This window comes from Mauremys reevesii, linkage group 4 (assembly GCF_016161935.1).
Source record: "Mauremys reevesii isolate NIE-2019 linkage group 4, ASM1616193v1, whole genome shotgun sequence".
In the NCBI taxonomy this organism is placed as follows: domain Eukaryota; kingdom Metazoa; phylum Chordata; order Testudines; family Geoemydidae; genus Mauremys; species Mauremys reevesii.
The window spans coordinates 111,861,541-111,869,661 of NC_052626.1; the positions used below are offsets into that span (position 1 = coordinate 111,861,541).

General features: G+C 44.1%; 1 long non-coding RNA gene across 1 annotated transcript; it reads left to right on the top strand.

The window, feature by feature from the left end:
• Nucleotides 1-2,701: 2,701 nt before the first annotated feature.
• LOC120403002 lies at nucleotides 2,702-7,622 on the top strand. Its single transcript, XR_005597411.1, has 3 exons — nucleotides 2,702-2,792; nucleotides 5,610-5,706; nucleotides 7,515-7,622. It is a non-coding gene; the product is annotated as an uncharacterized LOC120403002 (long non-coding RNA).
• The last annotated feature ends 499 nt before the right edge of the window (nucleotides 7,623-8,121 follow it).

Consider the following 8,121-nt stretch of genomic DNA (forward strand, 5'->3'; position numbering starts at 1 on the left):
CAGGGAGAGTGTCTTATGTTTGTATAGCACCTTGCATAATGGAGCCCTGATCTAGTTTGGAGCCTCGAGGTGCTACAGAAATCCCACTAATTATTATAGTCTCAAGGAGCCAGAGCTTTCACCTCAACTGGGAACGCTGCAAGTTGGGAGTGGCACTTCCATATTAAAAATGAGGGTGGTGGCCACAGGTGGCACTTCAGTACTCCATGGGTTTGGCACAGCTTCTGGGATGCCCTTTGGGGACTCCCCTTACCCAGAGAGGAGGCCATTTCAGAAAAGCTAGGGGATTTCATGCTATAAAGAGAGCTTCCTACAACAGGGGAACTTTTAAAAGAGAGAAAACCCCTCTATTTAAAGACTTCCTTCGAATCCACAGATGCTGAGAGAACGCTCTGCATTCTCCAGCTCTCCACAGCCCTTTCATTTGGTGCTGGTGAGAAGGGAAAATGTATTTTTAGTAGGAAGGTAGGTGAATCCAGTTACCCCAGTTCTGAGGCAGTCACTCTTCAAGCATCCAAAAGCTCTCTCCTATTACTCACCCTCTGCTGCCATCATGGGGCCATTTAATTAATCATCATGATGAATCTTTTCCTTGTGTCTTTCATCTGAGTGCTTCAAAGGGCTTTGCAAAACACTAATCGAGCTCCATCAATGGTGGTATGACATTCAGGACTATTAAAGGAGCCCTGGAAAAGGAGAAAATTGCTTGGGTCCTTTTTAGCTACCTCTGATGTTAAAAGAAGCCAGAAAGCTTTTTTCTTCTTGGTTTGTACATCCATGATTCAGCTCCTGTGCCTCAGAAGGGTGTCTGAGTCAAAATGCCTCCAAGGGCTCCTCCGAGGGTGGTGAAATTTACACTCTATTCCCTGTTCAAGGCTGTGCCTTAGAGTCACATTCCGGCCCGCTATCAGATTATTTACAACTCTGTTATCGGTTTGTTTTTGTTAACCCTCATTTAACTCTAATGTGTGCCAAACAGTCAGGATAAAAGATCTCTTTGTGAAAATTCAGGTCCTTGCCATCTCTTCAACTGAGAGCTGAGAAAGCTCCAATCCTCTGCTCCTCCAAAGAATCTTCCAGAAAAAAAACAGGGAAGACAAGACTTAATATTCCTCAAACTTCTATGGTAGAGGACAAGGAGATTTGTTTTTTTTAATGAAAAATACTTTCAAGCTACGTAAAATGTCATGAAGATGCAAGGAAAGGGCATAATTCTATTTTCTCTCTCTTTCCAGCCCTTTAAGAACATTGACTGAACCTAGCCTGATCCAAAGGGCACAGAAGTCAAAGAGAGTCTTTCCACTGACGTCAGTGTATTTTGATTAGGCCCATGCCCAATCCCTGCACAATTCTAACTAGGCAGACCACTGCTGAGCTGCAGTAAACTCTGCTATTCCAGGAATTGACACGTCCCAGGTCTGTCCAGGCAACTCCAGTCTCAGCGGCAACAGCCTTGTTACTCCAAAGCCAGGGTTATTCCTACTTAAGACCAGTCAAGGTTTGCCCTCAAATGAGTCAGAGTTTAAGACCGGAAGAGACCATTAGATCATCTAGTCCAACCTCCCCTGTGTATCACAGGTCAGCAACACTACCCAGCTCCTGCACACTAAACCCAGCAACTGAAATTAGACCCAAGTATTATAGCCCACAGGAGATTAGACTATAATGTGATAGAGGCAGAGAATAGGAGGGATCGAGGTGCACCAGTGCCCAAGGCCCCTACAATGGCAGGGCAATGAGTGAGATATACTCAGATAATGCTGACAAGTGAACCACCCACATGCTGCAGAGAACGATGAACCCCCCGCCCCCCCACGCTCACTGCCAAGCTGATCTGGGGGCTCTTTCCCAGCCCCACCTATGGCCCTCAGTTAGACCCTGCACATGTGAGCAGGGACCAGCCAGCCCATCACCTCACTGCCACCCCAGAGCCCCGGCCAACCCCATCAATATCCCACTTACAGCTGTGGCCATCCCTGATGCTTCAGAGGAAGGACATAAAAATCCCTCACAGAAAACATTTGGGGGATAAGACGGTGGGGGCGGGCGGGGAATCTCTTCCTGACCCCTGCTGGTGGCCAGTTGAAACTTTGAAGCATGAGCTTTAGGAACGTAAGTGAGTCCCAGCCCGGCCCCCCACCATCACAAGCAACTCCATCAGGCAACTGCACTCATACATTTTTCCAGCTCTCAGTTACGTTGTTTGCCTCCACAACTCCTACTGGGAGGGTGTTCCAGAACCTCACCCACTGTGCAGATACTGAATCTCGACAATTACTTCATGCAAATTATTCTAATATATGTCCACATATCAAGAGCGTTCCTTGTATGTACACACACACACACTCTCTCTCTCTCGGCTATTTGCAAACAAAACTCTAACAAAAAGGGGGGAAACTGTATTAAAATCCCATCAAGCAGGTAGTTAAAGCTAGGAGAGGTCATGCTGGTGACATTCAAAACCAATTAGTCATTACTGATATCATCAGTATCAGTCCAGGGATGTTTGTCTGACAAATTAGTTTTATTATATGCCCGAAACAGGAACCAACATACACTGGCAAAATGGTCAATCAAACTGCTGTACCTACCTGCTTGGGTTTACAATGCAATTAAAAATACATTTCTGCCAGGATATCAATGCCATTAATAAATGTTACTCTCATTTCCATCTTTACCTAATTTAGTGCACCTGATAAGGGCTGAATATTTATAGGGGATGCAGGCAACGATGGATTAGTGGCATATCGCGGGTGTGAGAGAGTGAAGAAGCCCTGCGTGAACATAGCAGAGTAAGTATTGAAAATCTATGCTGAAATTTGTTAATGGTGCTGAATGGGAGGTGAACTAGACAGAGGGGCACATTTCTCATGAATTTCAGTGTTTTCTCTTTCTTTGCACTGTAGAATATGGTTATCCAGTGGCCCTAGCTCATGATTTTTATTCCCCCTAGTTATAGTAAGAGAATAATGGGTCAGCTGTTAAAAATGAATGTTAGGTAAATGAAAATTCTTCACATGGCAGAGCAAGAGCAAGGTAGTGAGTCAATTCCAAAAATCAGGGGTTTAGAGAGGGCTGAATAATTTTCTGACCAATAGCAAGGTTTGTCTGCATGCGAAGAGGCAAAGAGGCTAATGACATCTGATCCTTGTTTGTCAACTTCTCACCAGTCATCTCTGTGCCTTCTTCCATGGGGCTGCCTGTGCAGAGTACAACCTCCCAGAACTCATCTGCAAGGCCCCTTCCCTCTGCACATGCTGTGTTGCTTATGGTGAATCTAGTTAGTTTGCATATATGTTGCATGCAAATTGTCCATTGTTCCTGTTCCATTTGGTTCTCTCTACTTCTCTCTCCTTGGATAGTAAACTCCTCAGAGGAATTGCAGGGGAACCATATTCTGTCAGAATACATGGTTCTGTCGAAATTGAAAACTAGGTTGATTTTGCTGGAATTTTGTTTCAGAAGAAAAATGGGGCAAAAGTTCCAACAATGTCCCATTTTGACATTTTCAGAACAATACATTTTGATTTTTTTGTTTTGAAGGGACTTTTTGGTTTGAATTTTTTAAAATTTTGTATTAGCAATTTCCTTCAGAAACAATTTAAAAAAAGTTTGGTTTTCATTCTGATTCGGAACAAAGCCAAATTTCAAAATCCTTTGTGAAACAGAACTTCTGTCCTCCTCACAGCTCTCCTAGCATCTCCAAACTGGATGCTACCTTAAGTAATATCTTTCATACTATCTGCTCAGATTCTGATATGAGCATCCAAGCATGAGGACCCTGAATTCTGCAGAAGTATTCTGCTGTTAGCTCTCACACACACAGATATGTACTGAGGGTTTTGAACCCAAGACATTTGGGAGAAAATGATGTGTGTTGTTTTGAAATTTAGGATCTATTTCTTTGCAAGCAGAAAACCATGATATCTTTGATCTGGATAGTGGTTTAATTTATCTATCCAAAGGACTTATATGGCACCACAGTACCTGAGCACATCACAATCTTTATTTTTCCTCAGCTCACCTCTGTGAGGTAGAGAAGTATTATTTTCATTTTACAGATAAGAACAGCGGTACAGAGAGGCAAAGTAATTTGCCAGGTTCACAACAAGAAATCAGTGATGGAGCAGGGACTAGACTCCAGGTTTCCCAAGCCCTAACCACTTGACCATCCTTCCTTTCTAAACACCGTTGATGAGCAATGTAAAGTCTAGATTAGTGCATGTGTCTGCTTCCTTTTTTGTAAACTCTTATAACAAGGTAGAGAAAGAGACTGGGGAACGTTTCATGGGTTCTATGTGAAAGACCCACATAATGGTGAGATATGGATATAATTAATAGAAAGTGTGCCATCTACTGGCTTATGAGAACACATGGCACCATTCGTAAATGTGTAAGTTCAATAAAGTTGTGAAATCACCTGCAGTGCATAAAAAGTTCAGCTCAGGATGGTGACAGCTGGAGAAGCAGGCTGCAGAAAATAAGCATACACTGCTTATATATGAGAGACACAATCCCATCCATGAGATGTGCAGTAAGCTAAAGGAATTTGTGCTGATGGCATGGGCTTCGGAAAGGAGCTGTTTGGGTATCTGCTGGTTAAGAGGTGATCCTTCTAACTAGAATTTAGTGAAGCTGAGGTATTCTTTCTGTGGGATTCTGGGGAACAGGGAGGCCAGTACATATCTAGCCAGCTTACACAGAGCTCACTGAAAGGAACCTCTCATGTATTAAGCACTCACTGCAGGCTGTCACTGTCCACTTCCTCCTTCTCCATTCCATCAGCATGGAGTAGAACATGCTTCTCTTCCCATGGCTTTCCTGTGATCTTGCCTTCTCTGAGGGATTTTGTCCTTATTTATGCTTTGGCTACACCCCCAATGTCCATAAAACATCTCATGCTCCAACTGCAGGTGATCATCTTTCAGGGTTTTTTTAAAAAATTAAACAATACATGTATAAACATCTGCCTGAAGATTTCCCTTGAAGGTGCAGACGCTGACACTGGCTATTCACCCCTTTCTTGTGTCAAGTGGATGCTTGCACATGGCTATGAGCACTGGCAAGCCCCCAGCTTGTGCGGATGAATTATAGTGTTGCATATACTTTTTTGCCCGACAGTTTGAAATATTAGACTTGGATTTCCTAAAGGTATTTTGACAGCTGAATGTGTTCAGTGGTGGTGAATTTTTTTTTTAATCCTCCCATTTCTAACTATATGGCCCAATTCATCCCTGGAGTTTTGACTTAGATCCAGTTACAACAGAGCGGGATTTGCTCCATTGTTTTATGGCCCAGATGCATTACCAGTCTAGTCATTCTATATTGTGCTGAATCCCAACATTAAAACATCCAAACTGTGGTTTCACTGGGGCATATAGAATACAAACAGCTTGTAATTTACTGGCTGGGCAAATTATTTGGGTCTGCTCATCTTTTACGTTTCACAGAGTGCTCTCTCTGTTGGCAAGAACTACCTTATGTCATTACAATGGTGTTATTAGCATAGCAATACAGCAATATCTGGTGCTGTGCAACCGGTAAATTGTTCCAAACAAATAACAGGGTCATTCATTTTACTGCTCACAAAACCTAGTGCTTCATTTCAGGAGACATCATGGCCTCCCTGCTGACTGGACTCTGGAAGCTAGTTATTTCTGTGGTTGTCCTGTCTCAGCTCTCAGCAACGCTTCCTGCTCTGGAGAGGTAAGAATCCTTTTGGGACTCCATTTCCCTTCTTCTTTCCATGACTTTCTGTTCTAAGGAGCCAGCAGCTAGAAAACTACGGTCTTGTCTACATACAGAAGTTGCAACTGTTTGGTTTTTTTAACTGATTTGGTTAAACCAGTGCAGGTTTTTGTGTGGACACTCTTATTTTGGCAGTCAGAACAGAATAAGTTTAACTGAAATGACCCACTCACTCTTCAACCAATTTAAGTGCCTACACACAAGTTTGCATCAGTGTAACTAAATTAGGGCTTGTCTACATAGCGAATTCATGGGGAAATTAGTACAAAATAGCCAGGGTATTAATTTAAAGCACAGTAGCTGCTCTGCGCTCGCTCCCTGTGTGCATACTCTTATTCCACGCTAAGAGTGCCTTTGTATAGATTAGTTTAGTTTAGTCGAACCAACTGCTGACAAAACATGGGTAGTGCCAGGCTCTCGGCCAGGGTAAATCAGTGTGACTCCACTGAAGTAGAGCCCCTGAGGGTCTGACCCTACAGCCCCTGAGGGGTGATAGTATGTGCACACTGAACATTTCTTTACAGTGAAACATCCATTTAAGTGAGGTGTGTTTTTTGTTTTGAAGAAGTTCTTTGCTACATCAAGTATCATTACCTGATTTACATAATGCCAAAGCATGCCAGATATTTCAGTAGACCTGTACAGATCCTTGCCCCAAAGAGACACTCTAGTGGCCCAATCTTGAGAATCCCATCTCTTTCAGGCATAGGTGCTGGAACTAGGAGTGCGGGGTGAAGGGGTGCTGCAGCACCCCCTGACTTGAAGAGGTTTCCATTATATACAGGGCTTACAGTTTGGTTCAGTGGCTCTCAGCACCTCCACTATACAAACTGTTCCAGCACCCCTGCTCTCAGGTACTTATATGTACCCTATTACCCTACCACCTCAGAGTCTTTGTTGTATTTCTCCTCGCAGCACCCCTGTGGAGATAGGACAGTACCTTCCCCATTTTACAGATGGGGAACTACAGCACAGAAAGGCTAAGCAACTCACCCACCATCACACAGGAAGCCTTGGGGGTGTTTGTCCCTCCTTTTTATAATTTCAGTCCCCCTGGGAAAAACATTCCCAGCTGTGACCAAGACCACAAACAGTCTGTGTGGAAGGATATTCCCTGCTGGTTTTTAAATCACCTGTTTCAACTTCCTTTGTTTTCCCGCCCTGCTTGATGGCTCTGCTTACTGCTTAAATGGAAATTCAGGCAAGCACACATTCCTTGGTTTAGGACAGACCTGACTTCTGCCTGGGCAGTGCTGTGGGGTTTGGAACATGTGTTAATAACATCATACAGGGGGACTTATAACTTCACACACAATGTTGCCACACTCATTTTACCAGGACAACTGACCAGCAGATTATGAGTTTTCAAATGATACCTCACAAGGCATACTTTGTAGAACGATTACTACACCAGTGTGTAGGGTGTGAATACAGGGTGTATTCCATCACATGTGGTGATGGGCCGGCTCTTCTAAATCTAGCTAGAAAGGAACATAAGACATTTTAACTTAAATCTGATTAGCTTAAATCTCTAAATATTTGCTCCTTTTATGTTTTGAACCTTTGCCTTTTCACCCTCCTTCCCCCACCCCTACTTGGAACACTCCCGTTTCCCATTGTGGGCCAAGGTAATTATGATTTCTATTAATGACTAGCTATGGTCCTGCCCCCAGCTTCCCCCCTCTCCCAAAGGGATGGTTTTAAACACCCACCCCATCCAAAGCATGGCATTGCGCCCATTTTGGTTTTCTGTTCTAAACTCCCAGGGCTCAGAGACACGCCGACGGGGTATTTAACAGTGAACTCAGCAAGATGAATGAAAATGCCTATGTGCAGAAGTTAGTCAAATCTCTCGTGGGCCTCAATCAAAGGTAAAAAATACTGGTTCTTCCCTGCTTCGTTCTGTTGTGACCTCTGAACTCCAAAGTGTAAAAAGATCAGGATGAGCCTTAAAAAAAGAGACTATAGCTTGGTCTAGAGAGCAAGCCAGTCAAATACTAGCAAGCAAACTGCCTGGCCTTCCCTGGAGCCTGATCCTCAGGTGCACCTTGGGTTCCTGAACCCTCCATCCCGACAGCACCCAGAAGCCAGCTCAGCTGCTGCAAAAGCTAAAGCCGTCTCAGGGCTGCTCTAACACACTGGAATGGCCCCCACAAGGGGCTCTTAATGGCCCATTACTTCCAACAAGAGCGGGGCTAGGAGCGAGTGGCATAAAGCCAGCTAAGCCACAGGTGATTACCTTCCACACGGGAATCCCCAACTGCTGCTTCAGGGCAGCTTCAAATTCTCTAGGTGAAATCTTTGGTAGCCAGAGCAGCCCAAGGGGGAGCCAGCATGGGGCAGAATTCAGCCCTAGTGCTTCAGGGACAGACC